Raw genomic sequence first — 27,556 nt, 5'->3', positions numbered from 1 at the left:
CTTCTAATTCATTGCTGCCCTTTCATCGGGAGCATAGCTGAAGCCTAAACTCCAGTTTGCATCACTGCTATTTTAGCTGCAGGGAAGGGTGCCGGATGCCTATCTTTACTCTGATATCTGCATACACACATGGCAACGATTAGAGCATTTAGGCGATACCACAATCCGAGAGGTTCTAGGACTGTCATAGGGGAGATTACATGAATCTGAAATCTGACAAATCAACAGCCTTTAATCTGTGCTATCTATTGTGTCCACCAAATGCTGATCAAGGTGTAAAATTCATCTTTACAACTGTGTAGGCATACCAGTCAGGATGAGAGTCAACCTTATGCCAAATAAGTGATCAGAGATAGAGCATTAAGTCAAGCTTGTGTCAGGGATGTAATCATTTTACTAAAATATTTGGGGCCTTTATTTTGTGTAAAAAGAGAGGGGTCAGTACCAGGACTAGCATCCAGTCAAGGGTTCTTAAAAAAAAAAATGAAGGGGGCTGGTGCTTTGGTACAGAGGGTAAAGCCTCCCCCTGCAGTGCTGGCATCCCATATGGGCATCAGTTCAAGTCATGGCTGCTCCGCTTCCTATCCAGCTCTCTGCTATGGCCTGGGAAAGCAGCAGAAGATGGCTCAAGTCCTTGGGCCCCTGCACCCACATGGGAAATCCCAAGGAAGCTCCTGGCTCCTGACTTAGGATCGCTCAGCTCTGGCTGTTGTGGCCATCTAGGGAGCGAACCAGCAGATGGAAGACCTCTCTATCTCTGCCTCTTACTCACTGTAACTCTGCCTTTCAAATAAATAAATAAATCTTTTAAAAAATGAAGGTGGAGCTTATGAGTGAACCCATAAACTACTCAAGAGACTTAGTTCTATTTGTTTATCTCTCCATCGATTCTGTTAACAAATATCACTCAACACTTACTATATGTGATGAAAAGATCAAGGGAACTGTTTCAAAGGGGACCACTGCTGGTTAGAAATATACTCAAAATAAATACCTACTGAACTGAACCAATACCTTGATCCAACTTCGTCATAATATATTGCACATTTCCAGTTCAATGTGTGTTTAGCTCTCACCTATACAGCACCCACTGGGGTCTTTCACTGTCTTGTAACTTTTAATTGCTGATGAGGCTCTGGCAAGTGCAGCTTATTCTAATGGACTAAAATTCTGTCAGTTGCTTTTACTTATATTTGGAAAAGTGCCCTATTCAATGCCAAATCTCTTTAATGGGGCTTTTATAGGTCCTTCCTTCAGAGCAAGGGAGGCCCTGGAAAGAGACCAGTGTGGGTTTAGGAAGTGCTGATGCATGCTTCTGAAAATGAATAGAAGGGGTGGCTCCTTTTGATATCTTTGATGATCACTTGCTGGAATGAATTTGATATGGATCAGCCACAGGGGCTGTAAATTGATAAATGATACAAGTGAATTTGTAGCAGCATCTAAGTCTATTGATTCCATCTCCTCTACAGTGTGGAAGTGCTATATGACCAGCAGCCTGAGGCTTTGCCTCTGTGCATGGCATTTGGGAGAACTGATTGCCCCAGAAATGAATGTACATTTATTTATTTTACTACCACAGGTGTCCTAGTTTTCTAAAGCTGCCATGACAAAGTAGTAGAAGTGGGTATCTGAAACAACAGAAGTGTACTGTGTGATTAGTTCTGGATGCTAGACACTCAAGATCAAGGTGTTGTCAGGGTTCCTCCCTTCCCAGAGCTGTGAGCAGAATCTGTTCCATGCCTCCTGCCTTGCTTCTGGCGGTTTGCTGTCACTCTTTATGGTAATTCCTTCACAAGTCAAATCACACCAATCTGTTTGTCTTCACATGGCTTTCTCCCAGAATGCATGCCTGAGTCCAATCCTGCCTTTTTAGGACAGCAGTCATATTAGATTGGAGCCCATTCCCCCACACAATACAAGTTCATAGTAGCTAATTACATCTGCAGGGATCCTATTTTTAAATTAATTGACATTCTGAGGAACTGGAGGTTAGAAAGTCAACATATGAATTTTGAGGGAATGCGATTCAACCCATAAAGATAGGGAAGGAATAGATAAGGCATATCCGGCTTCATGGAAGGAAGATAATGAAGGCAGCAGAACAATCTCAGAGGCCATCCATGACAGCACTCCGTAGAGGGGCCTCACAGACTTTGCAGGTTTGAACCATTGCTCCTTTTCACCTTTGTCAACTCTGGTTTGTGACCATTTTACCCAATCTGGTAAATCTGCTTACTAAGGTTTACTTGTAGAAATATTTTACTAAATAGGTCATGAAGGTAGAACAATTTGCTTTAGAAAAGTAATATTTATATTATATTTTCTACATTGGTTTCATCACAATTATACATGTTTATGGAAACCACTTATATACAATGAAACAAAATTCAAAGAATAGAATATATTTTCAAACCACATTTTGCATAGAAAATTCTATTAAAATGATTAAATGATCTTGAATCGCTAGTAATTTTTTTTAAAAAAATGAAATGCAGCTGTAAAATAATATTCACTATGTTTGATCAGCCTTATCTACCCCATATAGAAGTCCTCTTTGTAGCTGGGTTGAGACTATCACCAGCCTCAGTTTGCATTAATATTTCTTACTCTGCATTCAAGATAAGTATTTTTTTTCCTTTTTCATATATTACTCCATTGTTTGAATTTAGTAGCTACTTCCTTCAAATTTCTGCTGGAGAAACTTATAGTATAGTTGTTAGGATAATCCAGGTGGAGGAGATAATAAAACCTAATTTCGGAGTTGAAATGTCTGACCCTTCCTTATCATTGGATCTCAGCCTAAAATCTGCTAGGACATGTGGTTGTCTAGCAACCCACTAATGTCCTATAATGATCTCCAAATTGATGTCTGTGCCGAATGAATGTTCTAGTCCAAACCCAAAGCTTTATATGGTTAATTGAAAGCTAATGTGCTCATTAGCGGCTGTTAGGAAGGCTCAACAAGTGCAGTTTGCATGTGCTAAATGTTGAATATTTATTAGACATGTTGTTTAATACTGAGTAGGAGGGACTGGACAATCCATCTGGTGACAACTATGAGAATGAAATGATGGTGCAACTGCCCAGGCCAAAGGCAGGTTCAGGAGCTTTGATGTTCACAATACTGTTTACTTCAACTGCTTTTGTTTCCTCAGAGGCTCTGTTATTCCCAAGTCCAGACTACAGCCAGTGCAGGTGGTAGAGTCAGTTTCTTATTCTACTCCTTGTCAATCATCTCTATTTTATCACTGAGTTAGAAGAGAAGAAAAAAAATAAAACTTTATAGTTGATATCTACAAGAGCATTTTGACTGACATTAAAATAAGGCTGTTTAAATTTTCAGAAACAGTGCCTGCTTTTATTCCTGCTCACACAATCACCCTGTACTACCAGGAGTCATCCTCACATCTTTCTCCTTTGTTTTGTTTTCGGTTTTTTTAAGCTTTTTTAAGAGATGGCTACTTTGAGAAAATCATGTGAGGAGCTGTAACTAAAAAAAGATACATGATTAGTATTGCCTAAATTATTTAGTGGCTATACCAACCATCTATCATGAATTCAGGATTATGCTAGATTCTGTGGAGAGTAAAAAAGAAGTATCTCATGCAATTATCCTCCCCTAGTACCAAAGAACATACCTTCTTAGGTGATATAAATAGACCATTTCATAAGAAGCAAAATCAGATTCCCACTTGTTCTTTTAATCAGTTTTAATAATAAATCACTACTTTCATAGTATTCTCACAGGACTCACTTCCATTATTAGCTACATAACAGCCTTATTTAATTCTATCTTCTCTGATAATTTTTTAAGAGGTGCAATATTGACTTCATCTGTGCACCACGTGGATCTAGCATAGTGAAATACGACTCAGAACATAGTAGATGGCCAATTAGTATTTGTTCAATGATTATTTTAGACTGTCGCATCCAGTCCTCAAAGTTATTAACACGTATCTGTGATGTCTCTATATAAACTTAAAAACATCTCTATTATATATATGTATACACACACACACACACACACATATATATCCCATGTATCACCACAGATGTTAACACAACTTAGTTTCCTGAGTTGTAATGTCTGGTATATATTGCTTGTATATGTCTCTAGTCTAAGACAAATGAACAAGGAACATATAGGAGTCTAAATTTATTATGAGAAAATGCCAGCCTGTAACCAAAATTTAATATTAACTTGCAAATTTCTCTTATTCTCTGTTGTGATTGAACGGTACCTTGGAAATGATTGCAGCTTTTAGGGGGAAAAAGCAAGAAAATTTTTTAAAATTTTCAATATACGGCCGGCGCCGCGGCTCATTAGGCTAATCCTCCGCCTTGCGGCGCCGGCACACCAGGTTCTAGTCCTGGTCGGGGCACCGATCCTGTCCCGGTTGCCCCTCTTCCAGGCCAGCTCTCTGCTGTGGCCAGGGAGTGCAGTGGAGGATGGCCCAAGTCCTTGGGCCCTGCACCCCATGGGAGACCAGGAGAAGCCCCTGGCTCCTGCCATCTGATCAGCGCGGTGCGCCGGCCGCAGCACGCTACCACGGCGGCCATTGGAGGGTGAACCAACGGCAAAAGGAAGACCTTTCTCTCTGTCTCTCTCTCTCTCTCACTGTCCACTCTGCCTGTCAAAAATTAAAAAAAAAAAAATTAAAAAAAAAATTTCAATATAACTTTCAGAAACATAAGAAAAATATATGCATCTTTGAATTATAAGAAATAATATTATCTAGGCTGCTTATGTAGAAAGCAATGCAATTCCATACTTGTGCCTATACTTTTGTCAATATATGTGAGGGGCAATAGCTACTACATTCCTGAACAGAGGGGTGTTATCCTTTGGGAAAAGTTTTCAAAACTATGTGTTTAAAATCTATGTACTATTTAAGCTTTAACTGGTCATTTCATCAAATGTGCTATATTTTTACCATTCAGAATTTTGGGACACACTGATATTATTCTCTGCCTTTCTCCTCATCCTTTCTAACATCTTATTTTCTCTGCTTTTATATCTGAGTCATTGACCAAGTTCCTACTGCCTCCATCTACATGTTTTTATTTAGAGATTTTAGACTGATAATTCTTTCTTTAAATTAGCCAAGATCAGTTGTGTTTCAGTTCACTTAGCAGTTCATCTGCCAGTTAATTCTGAACTTTACCTCAGTTGCTCTTGATTTTTTTTTAATAAAAGTACACCTTAAAAAGTCCTTTCACAGCGAAGTGCTATATTATAAAAAAAACAAACAAAAAAATGGATACTTTGCAAATTTAGAAAGAAAAAAGTTTACTTCCATACAGTCAGAATTTGCTGAGGGAAAGTAGAGAATTTTTTTGTTGTTGTTGTTGTTAGAGCAGAGCTCAAGGCCAAGTCTCTCCTGGTTGTATTAGCTTATTCTCCAATCCACAAAAAGTCTTAGAGTTACATCTGGTAATGCTGATCTCCCTAGGAAAAACACTAGGAAAAACATAATAATGTACTTGCTAGGGGCCAGAAACTCTGCTACTTAATTCAAGTATGGCATGTATATTGTCATTTAATCTTAGTGTTTCATTCTCTTACACTCTCTCATAACACACACACACACACACACTCCACTAAGGAGCATCATTGCTGTCATTTCTCATAGAGTAGGAAACAAAAAAGAACCAGGAATCACAGCCACAGTGCGGGTGGGGGCTGGGAGGAACAGGCTCTGGATGTGTCTCCACAGCACTTAGTGAGTCTCTTAAAAAGAACCCCCTCAGGGCCTCAAATTCAAACACTCAGCCACCCAGACAGGTGTTATATGCAAGGAGGCTAGATAAATAAGAATATACTCTTGGTTTGCTACAGAAGAGAATCCATATATTACAAGGGTTTTTTTTTTTTTTTTCATATTTTATCTGTTTAGCTGCCTCCGACTAACGTATTAACTCCATGAGGGTGGTTTAATTTTTACAACAGTACTTTTTTATTATTGTCTATTTTTGAAAGCACAGCTTTGTTGACATAGAATTCTCACATCACAAAATAAACAATAGAAAGTGTATAATTATGTGGTTTCATATATTCAGAGTTGTGTATTCATCTTCACAGCTCAACTCCAGGCCATTTCCATCATCCCATAAAGAAACTTGTTACTCATTGGCAGACATTCCACCATTTCCATGCCTGCCCACCACCACTCCAGGCACTACCCCAATGCTAGGCAACCTCAGAAGCATCATATTATGCATATACCCCCATTTTGTATAATCTTAGTTGATATACACTGGGTTTTTCCCTATGTTTTGGCAATTAGTAATAATCCTTCTATGAACATTTGTGTATAGGTTTGTATGAACATATGTTTTCTCTTCTCTTCCTTTTTTTCTTCTCTTGTACCCCTGGAAGTGGAATTACTAGGTCATATGGAAACTGTGTTTAACTTCTGAGAAACTGTCAAAATTGCTCTTGAAATGTACCATTTTGCATTCCAATCAACAGTGTATGAGTATTCCAAGTTCCAGCAGGGCCCATTCTTACTTGTTTTCAGATGAAACATACTTAACAAAGGATCACTTCACACAGACATGAAATTCAGAGGATTTTGCAAAGGTTAATTTGCATTGCTGTTATATTCTCTGGAAAGAAAATGAAAGTAGCAAAGAAGAGTTCAATATAGCTGATATTTGGGCAGCTAGATTTCTAGCCTCCTGGCCAACAAAATATCTTATCTAAATAGCAATCTCAGATGTTCTTTCTCAATTTTTGAAGATAATCAACTTGAAGTTCCTATTGCACATGGGTTCCTTCATTTCCTTTGCTTTTTATTAGTCTGGAAAAACACATCTGATCTGGTTCCCAGATTAAGCTTGATCACATCAACCACATGTGAAATGCCCGATTCAGGGGCTGGCATGTAGAAAGTGCTCACGATGTATATAATTATGAGTATCATTGCAGTCATTAGTATTTTTAAAATATGTACTGAAAAAGCAGTGGTTATTAACAATGCCAAATGATCATACTTTTTCCATGATCCAACGTAGATATGACTTTCCTATCTAAATTTTCCAAATGTTTAAGATTCTAAACAACAATATCCATGTTTTCTTACACAAAGAAAAATGATCTCCAGTCAAAACTGGGGACTTTTGTACATTCTAAGCTTATGTTACCTCTAAATCTTTGACTTAAAGATTGTTAAGTCAGATGATACAAGGTATTCCATGGTGTCTAACCATGTGATGAATACATGTTAGTACCTTTGTAAGCATATGCTCAATGATAGAATGAAGGAAAATACGAAAGGAAAGGGAAGGGAGGGAAAGCAGAGATAGAATTATGAAATTTAAGAATGCTCCTGGGGTATAGATAGGTAGGGATTCACTTTCTGTAGAAAGCCAGAATCTGGCCATCACCGCGGCTCAGTAGGCTAATCCTCCACCTGCAGCACCGGCACACCGGGTTCTAGTCCCGGTTGGGGCGCCGGTCCTGTCCTGGTTGCTCCTCTTCCAGTCCAGCTCTCTGCTGTGGCCTGGGAGTGCAGTGCATGGCGGCCCAGGTCCTTGGGCCCTGCAACCGTATGGGTGACCAGGAGGAAGCACCTGGCTCCGGATCAGCACAGCGCACCGGCCACAACACGCCAGCCATAGTGGCCACTTGGGGGGTGAGCCAACGGAAAAAGGAAGACCTTTCTCTCTGTCTCTCTCTTTCTCACTGTCTAACTCTGCCTGTAAAAAAAAAAAAGCCAGAATCTGCATAAATTAAGTATTTCTGACATGTGTTGTGCAATACCATAATACGTGAGGTTTCTTGGATATTTGCCTACCTCTGACTAGAGATGATGATGGCTGGGCTTAAACAATCTAATGGATATGTGACTCAACGACTACACAGAAACCTGGAATCTAGGGGAATGATGATGCACCTTTGCTAGAGCTACCAGGATGTCTTAGAGGAAAAGAATAAACAGGTGAGTATAAGAAGTTCACTAATTCAAAACTGATTAAAAGAAAGTTCCAAAAAATTATAACTACTGCAATTTGGTAGAAAAATATGACTTTTCAAGCAGAACGACAAATGCTCAGAGATAAAGCAGAGTCAAGTTCCAACCACCAATACCTTCAGTTTTAGAAAAGCTCTCAAGATCAGCCTACGTGAAAGAAAAAAATACACATTAAAATACAGACTTTGGGGACTGGCGCTGTAGCACACTAGTCTAAGCCTCCACCTGGGGTGCCACCATGCCATATGGGTGCAAGTTCATGTCCTGGCTGCTCTTCTTCTGATCCATCTCTGTGCCATGCCCTTGGGAAAGCAGTGGAGGATGGCCCAAGCACCTGGGCCCCTGCACCCGCATGAGAGACCCGTAAGAGACTCCTGGCTTTGGATCAGCCCAGCTCCAATTGTTGCAGGCACTAGGAGAGTGGAGAAGACTTTCTCTCTGTCTTTCCCTCTCACTGTCTGTAACTCTACCTTTCAAATAAATAAATCTTAAACACACACACACACACACACACACTTTATAATCAGGAGTCATGAAAGCAGAAGCCTGTTCTCTTAAACACTAGAACTAAAAAATAACTGTCCTGACATCATGGAGGTAGCAGAACCAGTCTTTCTCCAACATCAACAAATGTCTGAATCCATTACACCAATCTTCTCTTCTTTCAACTCTCCTTCATCTAGAACTCAAACTGGAAAAAGTTCAACGAGCTAATACATCTAGAATTAAAACTGGGAAAAGTTCAGTGAGCTAATCTGTATTAGTGCTATTTTACTCCCAAGGGTATTTGCATTTTATTTAAAGTGAGTCCCTTCTGTTTATATCATTACTTTCTCCTTTCCTCTTTCATCATCTACAGTGATAAAGTATTCCATTTTAAAAGGTAAAATATTACTCTTACAGATATGAAATGAAAATGTTTCCAAGAATTTAACCAGTAAGATGTCACAAGTGGTTTAAAAGAGAACTCTACAGATCACACAATTATAGACAAGGAATGACAACTTTACAAATGCAAACTAGTAAAATTGATCTATAGCCGCAGGGTGATAATTAATTTAATTATAAGATATGTTTGTTATATGAACAGAAATTATTTTCATTATGATCGGTTTTTTTTACAGGTCTTATCTTTACAGAACTATAAAAAATTTCTATTAAAGATAAAAGCTACTCAGAGCACCCCTGTATTTCAGTTTTCATAACTAGTTTTTACAAAAGATTAGATGACTTAGGCTCTTTCTAATTCACATCTCTCATTACTTTCTACCATAAAGAAAAAAGTAGAAACATGAAAAATAAAAGCGTAAGACAGGCAATGAATTGAGAAGTCTGAAAAAACTTACACCCTGGAAATCCAGACTTGTCACCAATAACCTTCCTCATGCCTCAAATTCCTGAATTATGTGATTATTAATAGATACCACACTAGTTTAAACATAAAGTGAAAACATAAATCACAAGAGATTCTAGATTTATTATACTCATGGATAAATGGCAAGGCCTTCATTGCACATTCACTGGACATCAATGGAATAATATGATCCTTGCTGAAGTAAAATTTGTTCTTGACTAGAATGACAAGAGTAATTAATGCTTCTACAGAAAAGCCCTGATCCTAGATACATTATGCCACATGAACAAAAATTCCCCTATCCATTCCTCCCTCATCTGTGCTTAATATTGAGTTATGAGTCACACAATGACAGCACTCCAGAGACAGGCGAACTGGGGCTGAGCTAACCCTGGGACACAAAGCACCCAGCCAGGACCTCAGGAATAGCACATTCACCTTCCTAGAGCAGAGCCAAGAAGAAAACTTCTTTTATCGATCATGGTCCTAGAGAAAGATATCCAGGGCTCATGTGAGGCTTACTGGCTGGCTATTTAGACAGATATGTCCCTTCCCACCACACACAGACAGATAGACACACACACACACACACACACCATTTTTCACTCCCTCATCATGACTACTCATTTAGCAGCAAAGCCATCCTACTAGTGTGATAACTGATTGGAATAATTCTATGCATTTCACACAAGAGTTATTCAAGTTTGCATTTATATTTTGCTAATGTTTATGGAACACTACTTCATCAGCCACATTACATTCATTATCTAATGTTACTCAAACAAGGCTATAACATAAGCCCGATATTATCTCATCTTACAGATAAAGATGGACTAAGTGATTTGCTTAATGTTCTGTAGGTAATCAATAGTAAAAGCAAGACTTGAACCTGAATCTGGCTGATAGCAGACTCCATAGTTGTAAGCATAGCAATATAAAGCCTCAACATGACATTCCTCCCAAATGATCCTTAATCATACTCCTGGGAAAGTAAAGACTGTGTTGCTTCCCTCAGAAAGATAAATGGTGAATTTTTTTATACCCTCCCTCAGACTGAGTGTTACCATTGTCTTTTCAGGCTACTGTAAACTTAGACCCAGAGCACAGGAATGCAAGAAGAAAACTAAAGACCTAAGGCAGCACACACAGAAGGGCTGCTGCTGTACCTCCTGCTCTCTGGCTATTTTCTTTTTCCCCCACAATGAACTCAGTCTAACAAAGGGAGAAAAATAGGATTTGCCTTTCACTAGTTTGTTCTGAGCAGCAGGAATTTTCTTGAGCAGAGTAAATAAGTACAATGAGATCTGGGAGTTCTTTGTAAGATCCCTCAAACTTCACCTATTACAGAGACTTCTATAAGTCCATTAGAAATTCCTCCTATAAGCAATTCTTATAAGCGTAGCAGGTGAAGTCACCACCTGCAATGCTGGCATCCTATATGGGTGCTGGTTCGAGTCTCCACTGCTCCACTTCCAATCCAGCTCTCTGCTTTGGCCTGGGAAAGCAATAGAAGGTGGCCCAAGTACTTGGGCCCCTGCATCCATGTGGGAGATCGGGAAGAAGCTCCTGGCTTTGGATTGCCCCAGCTCTGACCGTTGTGGCCATTTGGGGAGTGAACCAGTGGATGGAAGATAGCTCTATTTATCCCCCTCTCTGTAACTCTGCCTTTGAAATAAATAAATCTTTAAAAAAAAATCTTTTCTCTGTGATAAGTATTGTAGGCAATTAAGTTAAAGCAAATTTTGTAGGAAGACAAATTTTAGCTAAATAGCTTATTAACTGGGTAAGTTCCTGACATCCTTCAAACCACTTCTTCAACTGGAAAGACTAATTTACTGACCAAGGAAAGTGGGTTGTACAAATTTCCACTTTTAAATGCAAATTTACCTGAAATTACTACCACACATTGTGATTCAGCTTACACAATAACCTTTCTCTTCAAATGGGAAAATGGCTATACCGGCAGAAAAAGGAATACTCAAAAATTAAAGAATGAACCAAAAAGATGGAGAAAGAAAAGCACCAAGACATAGTTTGACTGAATCACAAAGTCACCTCAAGGCAAGAGTCCCTTCTTCAAAACCTATGCCAGGCGGTAGTCAGGAGGACATTAACTCGAAGGATTTGACAATGTTGAAGGACAGTAAATCACATGCTATTGCCCCAGAACAAACATTTCCTCTGATGGTTCAGTATCCGCTTCAGGCTTTATACGCATCTTAGACACAACAGACTTTCAAGAGCATGCAGAGCCCCGGGACAAATATGTATTTAGCCATTGTTGCATCTTTAAACAGTGCAAAACGGAATCACTGCATTCATATTTCATTTTGTTTCCCACAAAAAAGATGCTTGCAGCATCAAGCAAAACACAGCTTGAGTCAATCAACTAGCCTCCCACTCATAAAGATACGTAATGCAAGAGGAAAAAAGTCATATAGGAATTTATCATTTCTCATTGCCCTTTTCAGCCCAGTCTGTCACCAACATCAATCCCATACACCATACTCATGTCCAGTATGTTTTAACAAAGGAATAGAAGCCATAATCAGATTATGTGTACAAGTGTGTTCTACTCACCTCTCTGTCATTTAGAATTACTATCTACCATTGTTGGATTTTCAGAGATTCCCCAAAGCCCAGCCTGTCACCAGCTCTGTCATTTTTAACCAATGTTCAATATTTCTCCCTATTTACATATTTAAAAGAGATATTTTAAAATAATCAGAATAGATGAGTCTATTTTGTTAGTGCTTCGAAGAGCTTCTAGGAGCAAAGTTCATAAAGAACACAACTAGGATGATTCCATATGTGACAGAAATCTCTGGATCACAACTAGGATAATAGCTGCAAAATACCACCATGAATATGTATTGAGAGCTCACAGGTGTGTTAAGGCTAGGCTTTGTTATATTGCTCACAGTCACAACTTAACAAAAGCATCTCTCATTAAGGAAGAGGCACATGGGTAGAAATCAAAAGCCCAGGATTCTGCTCCAGAAACTGAGGCATTCTATCTTAACCCTCTCGGAGTTCTTCCCTTTGAACAGGATTTACCCAACTCTCTCAAAGGACTATGGTAAGACTCAAAAGAGCATGAATAGAAAAGTACTTTATAATCTAAATATTATATAGATGTTAAGCTATACACAAAGTCATTATATTATAAAACAAACAACATTCTGGGACTTTAATGAAGCCAAGGCGAATACAATTATTGCAATTAATTCTTCCTATCCTATAAATGTACAATAGCACTAGAGACAAAATATTTAAAAAGCTTCAAGATCTCATGGTCAGATATGTTCACACACTAGCATAGTGTGTCACCAATCTACCTCAGTGTCTGACTATCTAGGATGACAGTTAATGCCTCAGCAAAAGTCCAAAAGTAATTTTTCAGTATTGCTTTATAAACACCAGAAACTAATGTCAAATTCTCCCATGTCAAAGAGCTAAAGTACAGTGGCAGGTGGGGTGTACTCACAAGTACAGTTAGCACACAATGCCAAAACCTTTCTCAAATCCTAATTCTTCCTTTCTATCTCACAAGTGTGGTTTAGTATATGAGTACCAGGAGAGCAGAGAATATCTCTCTCTCATCTCCAGATTTTCAAATTGAAAATGGTGAGGTGTCTTAATTATTAGGAACATGTTGGAACTATTGTAAATAAAAATTTTAAAAACACAGCCAATATAGTTTGAAATTTTATTTAAGGTATACAAATTTCACGTATTTCATATATACATATTCAGGAACATGATATTTTCCACCCTACCCTGCCTCCTTTTCATGCTCCCACCCTTCTTTCTCCTCCCTCTACTATTTCCATTCTTATTTTTTACAAAGATCTATTTTCAGTTAACTTTATACTCACAGTTTATACTAATACGTAACTTTATATTAATGCAGTTATAACCATACACTAAGTAAATAGTTCAAATAGTATGAAGAAAAAATACTGTTCCTCAACAGTTGAGATAAGGGCTGTTCAAAATCATTGCATCTCAAAGCATCAATTTCACTCTGATAGATTACCTTTTAGGTACTCTCAGTTGCAACAGTTCAGGGAGAACATATGGTATTTGTCTTTTTGGGGACTGGCTTATTTCACCAAGTATGGTTTCCAGCTGTGGCCATTTTGTCGCAAACAGTATTTCTTCTTTTTTAAATCACTGTGTACTATTCCATAGTGTATATATACCATAGATTTTTTTTATCCAGCCAACAGTTGGACGCTTGGGTTAATTCCGTATCTTAGCTAGTGTGAATTGAGCTGCTATAAATGGAGGGGTACAGCTCTTTCATATGCTTATTTCTTTCCATTTGGGTAAATTCCCAGGAGTGGGATGGCTGGCTAACATGGTAGGTCTATTTTCAGATTTCTGAGGTATCTCCATACTACCCTCCACAGAGGCCGCACCAATTTACATTCTTACCAACAGTGGATTAGGGTACTTTTTTCCCCACATCCTTGCCAGCATTTGTTGTTTGTTGATTTCTGTATGAGAACCAATCTAACTGGGGTGGTTGGCTTTTCCCTGATGGCTAGTGATAATGAGCATTTTTTCATGTGTCTGCTAGCCATTTGGATTTTCTCTTTTGAAAAATGCCTGTTTAAGTTCTTTATACATTTCTTAACTGGATTGTTTTGTTGTTGTTGAGCTTCTTGAGCTCTTTATATATTCTGGATATTAATCCTTTATCAGTTTTATGGTTTGCAAATATTCTCTGCCATTCTATCTGTTGCCACCTCACTTTGCTCAGCATCATTTGTTAAACAGTCTGTCCTTGCTCCGAGGATTGCTTTTAGCTCCCTTGGCAAAGGTAAGTTGTTTGTAGATGAATGGATTTTCTATTCTATTCCATTGGTATACACATTTTTTTGGGGGGGCCCGTACCAGACTGTTTTGATTATAACTGCCTTGTAGTATGTTTTGAAACCTGATATTATGATGTCTCCAACTTTGTTTTAGTTGTATATGATTGCTTTAGGTATTTGGTGTCTCTTGTATTTCCAATTTTAGCATTTTTTTAAGATCTGAGAATGACATTGGTATTTTGATTGGGATTACACTGCATCTTAAATTGCTTCCAGTAGTACGGACATGTTGATGATGGCGAATATTCCAATCCATGAACATGGAAGATTTTTCCATTTTTTGTGTCTTCTTCTATTTCTTTTAGTGTTTTGCACTTTTCTTTTTTAAACTTTTATTTAGTAAATATAATTTCCAAAGTACAGTTTATGGATTACAATGGCTTTTTCCCCCCAATAACTTCCCTCCCACCAGTACCCCTCCCATCTCCCGATCCCTATCCGATTCCATTCACATCAAGATTCCTTTTCAATTATCTTTATATACAGAAGATCAATTTAGTATATATTAAGTAAAGATTTCATCAGCTTGCACCCACACAGAACATAAAGTGTAAAAATACTCTTTAGGTACTAGTTATAGCATTACTTCACATTGGACAACACATTAAGGATAGAGATCCCACATGAGGAGTAAGTACACAGTGACTCCTGTTGTTGACTTAACAATTTGACACTCTTGTTTATGGCATCAGTAATCTCCCTAGGCTCTAGTCATGAGTTGCCAAGGCTATGGAAGCCTTTTGAGTTCGCCAACTTCGATCTTATTCCAACAGGGTCATAGTCAAAGTGGAAGTTCTCTCCTCTCTTCAGAGAAAGGTACCTCCTTCTTTAATGGCCCCGTTCTTTCCACTGGGATCTCACTCGCAGAGATCTTTCATTTAGGTCCTCTTTTTTTTTTCCCCCAGAGTTTCTTGGCTTTCCATGCCTACAATACTCTCATAGGATCTTTAGCCATATCTGAATGCCTTAAGGGCCGATTCTGAGGCCAGAGTGCTGTTTAGGACATCTGCCATTCTATGAGTCTGCTGTGTAACCTGCTTCCCATGTTGGATCGTTCTCTCCCTTTTTTATTCTATCTTTTAGTATTAGCAGACACTAGTCTTGTTTGTGTGATCCCTTTGACTCTTAGTCCTATCAGTGTGATCAATTGTGAACTGAAATTGATCACTTGGACTAGTGAGATGGCAGAGGTACATGCACTCTTGATGGGATTGTATTGGAATCCCCTGGCACATTTCTAACTCCACCATTTGGGGCAAGTCCGATTGAGCATGTCCCAAATTGTACATCACCTCCCTCTCTTATTCCCACTCCTATATTTAACAGGGATCACTTTTCAGTTAAATTTAAACACCTAGGAATAAATGTGTGTTACAGAATTCAATCAATAGTATTAACTAGAACAAAAAAAAAACTAAAAGGGATAAAATATTAAATTGTACATCAACAGTAAGGACAAGGGCTGATCAAGTCACTGTTTCTCATTGTGTCCATTTCACTTCACCAGGTTTCCTTTTTTGTGGTTGGTTAGTTTTCACCAATCAGGGAGAACATATGATATTTGTCCCTTTGGGACTGGCTTAATTCACTCAGCATAATGTTTTCCAGACTCCTCCATTTTGTTGCAAATGACCAGATTTCATTGCTTTTTACTGCTGTATAGTATTCTATAGAGTACATGTCCCATAATTTCTTTATCCAGTCTACTGTTGATGGGCATTTGGGTTGATTCCAGGTCTCAGCTATTGTGAATTGAGCTGCAATAAACATTGAGGTGCAGACAGCTTTTTTGTTTGCCAATTTAATCTCCTTTGGGTAAATTCCAAGGAGTGGGATGGCTGGGTTGTATGGTAGGGTTATATCCAGGTTTCTGAGGAATCTCCAGACTGACTTCCATAGTGGCTTTACCAGTTTGCATTCCCACCAACAGTGGGTTAGTGTCCCTTTTTCCCCACATCCTCTCCAGCATCTATTATTGGTAGATTTATGAATGTGAGCCATTCTAACTGGGGTCAAGTGAAACCTCATTGTGGTTTTGATTTGCATTTCCCTGATTGCTAGTGATCCTGAACATTTTTTCATGTGTCTGTTAGCCATTTGGATTTCCTCTTTTGAAAAATGTCTATTGAGGTCCTTGGCCTATCTCTTCAGTGGGTTGTTTGTTCTGTTGTTGTGGATTTTCTTGATTTCTTTGTAGATTCTGGTTATCAACCCTTTATCTGTAGTATAGTTTGCAAATATTTTTTCCCATTCTGTCAGTTGCCTCTTAACTCTCCTGTTTCTTTTGCAGTACAGAAACTTCTCAATTTGATGCATTCACACTAGTTAATGTTGGCTTTTACTGCCTGTGCTCCTGGGGTCTTTTCTAGGAAGTCTTTGCTGGTACCTATATCTTGCAGGGTTTCTCCAATGTTCTGTAATAATTTGATGGTGTCAGGTCATAGATTTAAGTCTTTAATCCATGTTGAGTGAATTTTTGTGTAAGGTGAAAGGTTGGGATCTTGCTTCATGCTTCTTCATGTGGAAATCCAGTTTTCCCAGCACCATTTATTGAATAGACGGTCCTTACTCCAGGGATTGGTTTTGGATTCTTGATCAAATATAAATTGGCTGTAGATGTTTGGGTTGATTTCTGGTGTTTCTATTCTATTCCATTGGTCTATTCATTTATTTCTGTACCAGTATCATGCAGTTTTGATAACTGCCATGTAGTATGTCCTGAAATCTTGTGTTGTGGTGCCTCCAGCTTTGTTTTTGTTGTACAAGATTGCTTTAGCTATTCAAGGTCTCCTGTGTCTCCATATGAATTTAAGCATCATTTTTTTCCAGTTGGGCCAACAAGGTGTCAATTTTGTTTATTTTTTCAAAAAACCAGCTCCTCGTATGGATGATTTTTTGTAATTTTTTTTTGGGGGGGGGATTCAATCCTATTGATTTCTTCTCTGATTTTCATTATTTCTCTTCTATTAGATTTGGGTCTGGTTTGCTGCAGATTTTCTAGATCCTTGAGATGAATTGAAAGCTCATCTATTTGGTGCCTTTCCAATTTCTTGATGTAGGCACCTATTGATATAAACTTTCCTCTTAACACTGCTTTTGCTGTATCCCGTAAGTTTTGGTATGTTGTGTTGTTACCCTCTTTTACTTCCAGAAAATCTTCGATTTCTCTTTTGATTTCTTCTATGACCCATTGTTCATTCAGGAGCATGTTGTTCAACCTCCATGTGTTTACATATGTTCTAGGGATTCCTGAGTTGCTAATTTCAAACTTCATTATCCTATGGTCTGAGAAGCTGCATGGTATGATTTTAATTCTTTTGAATTTGCTGAGACTTGCTTTATGGCCTAGTATGTGGTCAGTCCTAGAGTAGGTTCCATGTACTGCTGAGAAGAATGTAAAGTCTTTATGTGTAGGATAAAAAGTTCTGTAGATATCTGTTAGATCCATTTGGCTATAGTGTCGTTTAAACCTACTGTATCCTTGTTGATCTTCTGTCTGGTTGATCTGTCTATCTCTGAGAGTGGAGTATTGAAGTCCCCCAGTACTATTGCATTGGAGTCTAAATCTCCCTTTAAGTCCCTTAACAAATCTTTTAAATAAACCAGTGCCCTGTAATTAGGTGCATATACATTGATAATCATTATATCTTTCTGTTGAATGGATCCCTTAATCATTATATAGTGCCCCTCTTTGTCTCTCCTAACAGTTTTTGTGTTAAAGTTTATTTTGTCCGGTATTAAGATGGCTACGCCCGCTCTTTTTTCATTTCTGTTGGCATGGTATATCTTTTCCAGCCTTTCACTTTCAGTCTGCATGCATCATTGTTGGAAAGATGTGTTTCTTGTAAGCAGCAAATAGATGGGTTTTGTTCCTTAACCCAATCAGCCAATCGCTGTCTTTTAACTGGACAGTTCAGGCCATTAACGTTCAATGTGACTATTGATAAGTAGTAACTTTGCCCTGCCATTTGCCAAAGATATTTTCTAATATATGCTTTGAGTTTCCTGTGATCTTTTGCTGTGAGGTTTCCTTCCTTTACCTTCTTTCATAATAGTGACCATGTTTCTGTGTTTCTGTGTGTAACACATCTTTAAGCATCTTTTGCAGGGCTGGACGAGTGGCAACAAATTCTTTCAATTTCTGTTTGCTATGAAAGGTCTTTATTTCACCTTCATTCACAAATGAGAGCTTTGCAGGATATAATATTCTGGGCTGGCAGTTTTTCTCTCTTAGTACCTGGACTATGTCTCGCCATTCCCTTCTAACCTGTAGGGTTTCTGATGAGAAGTCTGTATCCTCTGAGAGTAATCTGATGTTTCTCTCTTGTACATTTTAGAATCTTTTCTTTGTATTTCACTGTGGTGAGTTTGATTACAATGTGTCGTGGTGAGGATCTCTTTTGGTCATGTTTACAAGGGGTTCTATGTGCTTCCTGTACTAGGATGTCTCTGTCCTTCTCCAAACCTGGGATGTTCTCTGCTAGTATCTCATAAAAAGACCTTCTAATCCTTTCTCTCTCTCCATGCCTTCAGGAACGCCTACAACCTGAATGTTGGGTTTTTTTTATAGTATCCTGTAGATTCCCAACAATATTTTTTGGATTTCTAATTTCCTCTTTTTTTGTTTGGTTTGACTGTATACTTTCCTGTGCTCTGTCTTCTAAGTCCAATATTCTCTCTTCTGTTTCACTGACTCTGTTTTTAAGGCTCTCTAATGTGTTTGTCATTTGATCTATTGAGTTCATTTCATTTTGATTTCTCTTCACTATCACACTTTCCTGGTCTGCTAGTTTCTGAGTTTCATTTTGATTCCTCCTTAAGATTTCATTTTCAAGAGAGATTTTCTATCCTGTCCAGTAAGGATTTATGTAGCTCAAGCATTTGTTTATAAGAACATTTAGAAGTTTTCAAAAATTTTTTGAAGTCTGTATCTTGCATTTCTTCCATCTCATCATCTTCATAATCTTGGCTTGGGGTGTCTTGTTCATTCCGGGGCATCATAATGTCTTCCTTTTTCTTGTTTCCTCAGTTTCTGTGTTTATTGCCTGGCATTGTAGAGATATTCTTTGGATTTGGATTCTTCTTCCCTTGCTGTGGTGTTTTTCTTGTTATACTATGACTGTATTAAGTGGACTATCTGCTTTTGATGGAGCCTTAGAGGCTTGAGATGGGTGTGGCCAGAGAGCTCTGTTTGGTTCCTCAGGGTTAAGGGTATGTGAAAGGTGGCACTCCCAGGTTAAGCATGGTAAATTTTTTTTTTTTTTGATTCAAAAGTAATTCTGCACAGCTGAGCAGAATTGGAGGTAGTTAACAGGCGAATGATATACCAACCAGAGCCAGCGATTGGAAGCTCTTTTCCAAGGACCACACAGGGAGTCTGTGCTGCCCTCAGTGTGGGCTCAAATTCTCCTGCAGTCTCTCACTGGGTTACCAAGGTTACCGAATAGTGTCTCTGGAGAGCACTAATGTGAACTGAGTTCTCTCCCCCACCGTCTCTTTTTTCACAGCCTCAGTTCATTAGCTCCACACATTCACTGGGTCCTAATCTCCTGTTATTTCTCACACACACACACACACACCCCAGTCAGGTTTTTCTGCTTGGCTGTGGGTGAGCACAGCCCTGACGTCGCGCAGCTTTTACGTATGACCAATATGGTTCCTGATCTTTGTCTTGCTCGCCTTTGAGAGGTGAGCGGAGAGAGAGAAACTCCTGTTCATATTGGTCCCCTTTTTTTTTTTCCCTCTCTTCTCTAGTTATCCTGGTGAAATTTCTCCCACGGGGCTTCAAACCTCGTTCCCTCTAGGCTCCTCCTTCTGCTTTCCCACCTGTGTTTCAGGCTATTGAGGTTTGGCTCACCTCACGTTCCATCGTTGGTGCATAGATTCCGCCACTGGTGTCCCGAGCTGTAGGCTCCCATGCCCTCCACACAGGTCCACCATGAATCACTAGTTCCAGAAGAGTTTCCTCTGCTGTTTCTTCCCCAACTCTCCCTTGAACCTGCAGTATCTCCACTTTTATTAAACTTCTGGGACTATCAGTGTACTCCCTTCCTATTCCGCCATCTTGCACTTCTCATTGTAGATTTTTCACATTCTTGGTTAAATTTATTCCAAGGTATTTAATTTTTTGTAGCTATTGTGATCGAAATTGATCTTAGAAGTTCTTTCTCAGCCATGGTATTGTCTGTGTATACAAAGGCTATTGATTTTTTTGTGTTAATTTTATATCCTGCCACTTTACTAAACTTTTATGAGTTCCAATAGACTTAGCGGAGTCTTTTGGATCCCCTATATATAGAATCATGTCATCTGCAAGTAGGGATAGTTTGACTTCCTCCTTCCCAATCTGTATCCCTTTGATTTCTTGATAGGTTGTATTTAAATGCAGTTACATTGTCAAATTTAAAATATAAAAGTTTAGTCAAAATGGAAAAATTTAAAACACAAAATGTTTCAGTATTTTCATGTAACTTTCATCCTGTATTTCCGATCACCCTTTATGTCCAAACCTGGATCAGCATTCCTGATCCGTCAGGCTTAAAAGAACTAACCAATTGTGATCTAGAACCTTGGATAGCAGCCTCCTCCATATGTCTTGCTAATCCTGTCCTCTACAAATATTCCACCCTGGTCACAAAACCCTCAAGTGCATGAATTCTGCTGTATTTTCTCCCTTTCTTTTTGCTTCAGGCTATCAATCCTATGGTCAGCTACCAATAGAGACACAGGTCAATGTCTGATTCCATTCATCATTTATACTCAGCTTCTCAAAAAAGTTTGACTATTCCAGTCTGCGCATATATCACAATCACTATACACTCAGAGATCACCTTAATTCTCCAGTCTGATGTTCTTTTTCCTAATGCAGTTATAACTACTTAAGGAATCATTTTGTACATCAATATAATCTCAAATATAGATCAGTAAGTCCATATTGGTTGAGGGAGCCATACAAAATATTTTCATTATAAAAGGTACATTTTTAAATAAGAAAATATTTGTACCCTCCAGTGTATACCTCCTAAAAAATAATCCTCTCTCACTGAGTGTGGGAAGAACTTGTGAATATGCTAGAAATTAAAACATCAAACTCTGATTTTCTGATAAATCTATTCATCAGGAAACATTTTAGACCCAGATCTAAAATAAGGACACATCTGAGGAATTGAGGAAATAAAATTTATGGAAACAATGAGTCCTATACTCAAGCTTTCTCATAAATGAAATAATATGAGACCTACAGAGACCTTGGGTTTTGTTGGAGTGAACAACGCTTTTGTTTCTCGGGGGATGAAGATCCCTGAGGAGCTCTCCTGTGTTCACCTAAGGTAGTGGTGTTGGCCAGAAGTCAGCATGGGGAAAGGAACCAGGCAGATCAGAGTATCCAAAATAGGTGTCCTCCAGGATTTTATCTACATCCCTGTAAAATGGTCACAGCAAACACCCAGAAATACCTTATGCTCCCCAGTCAAGCCATAGTTATGCTCCTTAGCTGGAAGCAGTATGAACAATCATTGTAAGGGTTCTGTGTATCAATATTGTTACTTGTGTAACCCCTGTATTTCAGGCTATGCAGTTCTTTTTGTCTGACCTTGCACTGCCTAGGAATTTTCTATTTCCATCAGTTTAGGGACTGTCAGAGAACAAACATGGCTGTAATCTACCAGATGTTTGGAAATGTCAGCTCTTTTGTTACTGTACAATATTCTTGGCACTAACAAAAATAAAACAAATAAAAATTGTCTTCAAGAGAAAGTGACAAATATAGATGTTTAATTATAATGAGAATGAGAAGTGGCGCAATTGTTCTATGTCAACTATAAACAAAGCACTGCAGTAGAACAGTGATAAGAAGAACTAAGTCTCTCCTAGCAAGGTATTAGGTTCGAAGATAAATAGAAAAATGCCAGAACAAATCAGAGTCAGACAAACAGAAGTTTAAAGTTAGATATTCATGCAAACAGTAACAAATAGAAAACTTAAACTAAAAATCCTAAACTGAGACATCTAATGTGGGAGAAGAGAAAGATTATACATGCCAAGGACTTACTAAGAACCCTGAGGGGCAAGGGTCATTGTCACTAAGTTCGGAGACAGTTGGCATTGCCTCTCTGTCCCTGAGCCATTTCCATGCTTTCTGCTCTGCGGGGATAGTTTTGAATGGTGCTTTATTTCCATATAAGCCTTAATGACACTGATCCAAGCAGATACCAGTACAGAATTATAGAGGAAGCCCCACTGAACTAGCACTGGCAAAGGCAGACCAACACAGGCATAATGGAAGCCACGATGTGCAGGAAGTGCCTATGTGTGAAGCAAAGGGTGTCAGCATGGTGAGACGACCCCTGAGGGCAGCAGATGCACAGAGAAGACAGAAGCAGAGGGCTCCATGTAGAAATGAATGAAGAAAACCAAATGGAGGCATAGACCATAAGATACACGATAAAGGGGGAAGATTAGGAAGAAAAACAGGCGGAATCCATGAAGCACAAGTTAGCCCAGACTCCAAAAGAGAGACAGATACCAGGCAGAGATACGGCGATTATCTTCACAGCCAGCCCTGTGGAGTGAAACCGCAGTGTTTGCCTCTGAATTTCATGAGACTGTTCATTCAGCATGTTCTACACGACACCTTGCCCTAGAAACAGTTTGCATTTTTTTAGGACAAGAAAATCTCTTCCATGCTTTTCTCCCCTCTCCATTTAGCCTGTCACCTCTCCTCTCCACTGTGAGGTTTCAGCAATATTGCTTTCCATTTTCAAAGCACACATAACAACAAGGAACCTATTGTGATCATTCTGATATTTTTAAGGAACCTTATTTTCTGATGAGGATTTTAGGAACCACAGAGGAAATGTCAATGCTAATTCTTTACAGATGATTCTGCCACCTGGAAGAAAAGCACATTAATTACTATTCTTGTGATTGAGCAGCAATCCCTATTAAGATATCAAGAACAGGGCAGTCTGTATCTGCGGCTGTATTTAGCTAAGGTCTATTTCCATATTCTACTTCCCTTTCAGCCAAAGAGGAATGTATCAGAATCAACATCAGGACTCCTGAAAGTAGCCACAACATGAAGTGACTGTCAGACATGAATCTTCTCTGGGCTTTGAAGATCTGCTGTAGGGGAAGTGGAGGCAGAGCTACATGCCTTCTTGGTAACAGGAAGAAACATAAGTCCAGCATAAGGAGAGATGGGAAAAGAGAACATTCCTTTGAAATTTCTGTAACCATCTTCTCTTGTTTGCCCTTATTAAAAAAGCATAAATGCCTGTTTTCTCCAAATACTATGAAAGTATCAATCTTCCAATTATAAGAACCAATCCATAAGTTATTCTAGCTCACTAGTCTACCTACAGAAGATGTTTACTTAATATAAAATAGGCTCATCAAAATGAAGAAAAAATTATATTCCTTCATGGATCAGATTATTTATAATGATATGATTATACAGTATATAATATATATAATGTATATTATATATTATAATAATACATGCATTAATTCTTCTCCTAGACAAGCAGTTCCAAGCTGCAGGAGTGTCAAGAGACTAGGCTGAACTATGGGTGGATGAAAGAGGCCCATGGGACCTTTCAAAGTTGTATTTCTGGGTGAAACCAAAACCAAGAGCCAATTAAGCAAAACATCATTTCACAGGCGGTGAGAAAACAGGTGGAAACAGGACAGAAATCAACAGGGAGAGCCGGGTACCTCCAAGGGCACTTCAAGGGATTCAGAGCCTGCATGTGGAACTCATGCCTTTCATTCACCTGTGCAGAGGCATCCCCAAGAGCAAGAGCAGGGGCACCACATCCCTAATTTTCCCGCCATTGCTTGACCCCTTGCAATCTTCAAAAACTCACAACTTGGCCAGGCAACCTATTCCATTGCTTGACAGCACTGGTTACCAGAGAAGATGATCCCAACATTCGATTCAGGAGTTCTGCCTTCTCTTTATCACTCCCCATCTACTAATACCACATTTGTCTTTCCCAGCAGCAAGCTGCCCTATTCTTCTTCTTCAACATAAATCCTTTGTGTTATACTTAGTTTTGTTTGCTTCTTTGGGAAAGTTAGCTCCTGCTAGTCTTGTGCTTTCCAGGTGCCTGATGCTCTTTCCTGCATTTGTTTATTATCTTCTTGCTAACTTGATATGCGAGTCTGTTTAAGAAGTACAGATTGAGGCTGGCACCATGGTTCAATAGGCTAATCCTCCGCCTGTGGCGCCGGCACACCGGGTTCTAGTCCCGATCGGGGCGCCGGATTCTGTCCTGGTTGCTCCTCTTCCAGTCCAGCTCTCTGCTGTGGCCCGGGAAGGCAGTGGAGGATGGCCCAAGTCCTTTGGCTCTTAGACCCATGCGGGAGACCTGGAAGAATCTCCTGGTTCCTGGCTTTGGATTGGCCCAGCTCCAGCTGTGGAGGCCATTTGAGGAATGAACTGGTACATGGAAGATCTCTATCTGCCTCTGCCTCTATGTAACTCTGCTTCTCAAATCAATAAATCTTTTTTAAAAATGAGGTACAGCTTTTTCAGGTTCTGTGTGACCACTTTAATTTCTAATTATTAGATTCCCTCTTTTTGTTCTTATCTAAATTATCAACAATTATACTCAGAACAGTATTTATTTTTTTAAATGTCCCAACCCTCTGAGCCATAGAATAGCATTTTACCAGTGTTGATTGTAGAATCAGGACTAATACTGTGTTGCCATGATGGTGGGTAGGGTAGAAGGTATGGGATTAAGGGCCAAATGAAGACAACAGACACCCCCTTGTAGGACTCCCTTCAAGAGGTTTACTGCCTGGAACAAAAGAGCAGCAGCCTCTTTAAGGTGAATGCTGAGTTGGGCCCACTCACTGACTCATTATTTGTTTCTGCTGACCAGGCTTTTAAGATGACCAATTCTAATTTTGACTCCAACAAAACTACAAATCTCAGTGAATCATAGATATTTGGGTGCTTTAGAGTGGTTAAAATCCCAAATGTCAAACCCACAAATGTGAAATGCCTACAGCAGGGATTGAAACACAAATGTTAATAGGAGTCAGGCAGGAAATGAGTAACTCAAGATGGATATAAGACTATAGCAAGTTCTGAAAACCATGTCGAATTGAGAAGGAATAATAATCCTAATCATAGAAAACATTGTTATAGTACTTATTTTGTAACAGATACTATTTGAAGGATTTTACACATATAAACATATTTAACCCACAATATAACTGTACGAGGTAAGTTCCTTTATCATCTCTTACTTCAAAGGTAAGAAAACTAAAACACAAAGAATGTTTTACAAGCATGTCTTCCATATAAAGGGAACACCTAATGTTTTAGTCCAACTAATTGTTGCTATTAAGACAAGGGATACAGGAGCTGAGATTGTGGCATAGCCAGTGAAGCCACCACCTGTGATGCCAGCATTCTATATGGGTGCCGGTTCATGTCCCAGCTGCTCCACTTCCTACCCAGATCCTTGATAATGGCCTGGGAAAAGCAATGGAAGATAGCCCAAGTCCTTGGGCCCCTGCCACCCATGTGGGAGACCCAGATGAAGCTCCTGGTTCCTGGCTTTGAGCTAGCCCAGCCTTGACTGTTGTGACCATCTGGAAAGTGAACCAGCAGATGGAAGATCTCTCTGACTCTCCCTTTCTCTCTGTAACTCTTTCAAATAAATAAATCAATCTTTTTAAAAAGGATAAGGGATTCAATGTTGTCAAATCTGATTTTAGAAGCAAGTCTAGGAACTCAATTTTTGTATCTGATATCTTGATTGTACTGTAGGGTTAACAATCTTTAAATATATTAGTCATGTGTTATCAAACACTGTGCATGAAGTACAGAGGAATGAGTCTGGCTGCTGGCGTACAGTGTACTTTAGTAAGGAGGTCTTTCACCAGAATTATAACTCTATAGCTGGCGCTTTCTGTATTTTTCCTGGAAGACTCAGCGGTAACAGGTTGAAGGATTCTAAATGAGTGAAAAATCTGGGCCATAAGTCCTTTGAGTAGATGCACACATCCATTGTTACTATGTAACATCAGTTTCCAAATTGGCACAAAAATCTATGTGTAGAGTGAATGCAAGTGGATTCCATGGGTAATAACCACCTTCTACAAGCATTTCACAGGCTTTTCTGAATCTCCTACAAACCTTGTCCACTAGCAGCCTATTTCCCTCCTCTGATCAACTCCTAAACGCTAAAGCCATAGCATTGTGTTTCAATCTACCTATAGCTAGAGTCCCTTCAACTCCTGAACACAAAAAGATTTTCCAGCATCCCAGGAAACCAATTATATTCCACAAAGTCCCTTCTAGATCTCTCTACTTTTCTAGAGAAGATAGTAATCCTTCCAGAAAGAACATATACTGTAAGCTTGGAAAGGGTCAAAAAGCCCAGGTTATTTGCTTTAAAGGCAAAATAACTAAGGGTTATAGAAATAAACTTGTGTAAAAGTTTATTCTAAGTAATCTATGAGCCTCATTCCAGTGTTCTATCAGATGGCTGGTTGGCTGACTACTTTGGAAATCTTTAGGGGAATGTTAGTGTATTCCAAAAGCAAATAAACACAAAGTTCAAGTACTTTTTGATTTATCGATTTAATGATTTTCCCTGGTAGTGACTGCTCATTTTCCTGCTCATTATGCTACTCCTTCCACGAAGCCTTCCAAGCCTTTCTTCAAATCATGTTTGCATTATTTCTCTGTGCCTTCTACACTTACTATTATCAGCATCCTCATAACACTGTACAACAATGAGTATTTAGTTGTTTGCTATGCTACTCTTAGCTCCTGCCCCTGGAGAACAATGAATGGACTTTTTTATTGCTGTGAGTCTAGGGCCCAGCAAGTGACTGACAGATGCAGAGTGAGCTGTCAGAAAAAGTTAGCTTAATGAATGGGTGAATAGAAGCTCCTCTGTGTCCTTTGGGAGACATCAGGGACAGTCAATGTCTCCAGCAAGATGCTGAATGTCTGAGGCCAAACTCTGCTGCAGAGGGAAAAAAGGACTTGCTCAGTAACATTATCCTTTAAGGGAGGCAAAAAAAAAAAAAAAAAAAAAAAAAAAAAAAAAAAAAAAGACTCCCTGTTCTTAGACAATTTCATTCTCATCATGGACACTTAATAAAAGTATAATTGTTTTACCAAAGATGATTCATCAAACACTTGTAATAATTTATTTTTACAGGTAGTCTGTTTTGTATGAACATGGACTCTGGTACAGGGGACATGGGAAGAAGTGAAAACTAAAAATTCTCTAGGTCTGGCTCTTGCATAGGGCACACATTAGAATTAGGCTTGCTTACCTGGTATAATTAGCTGTTAGGGGCAAGAAACC

This window comes from Lepus europaeus, chromosome 2 (genome assembly GCF_033115175.1).
Source record: "Lepus europaeus isolate LE1 chromosome 2, mLepTim1.pri, whole genome shotgun sequence".
Taxonomy (NCBI): Eukaryota; Metazoa; Chordata; class Mammalia; order Lagomorpha; family Leporidae; genus Lepus; species Lepus europaeus.
Note: the sequence above shows the minus strand (reverse complement) of the source record.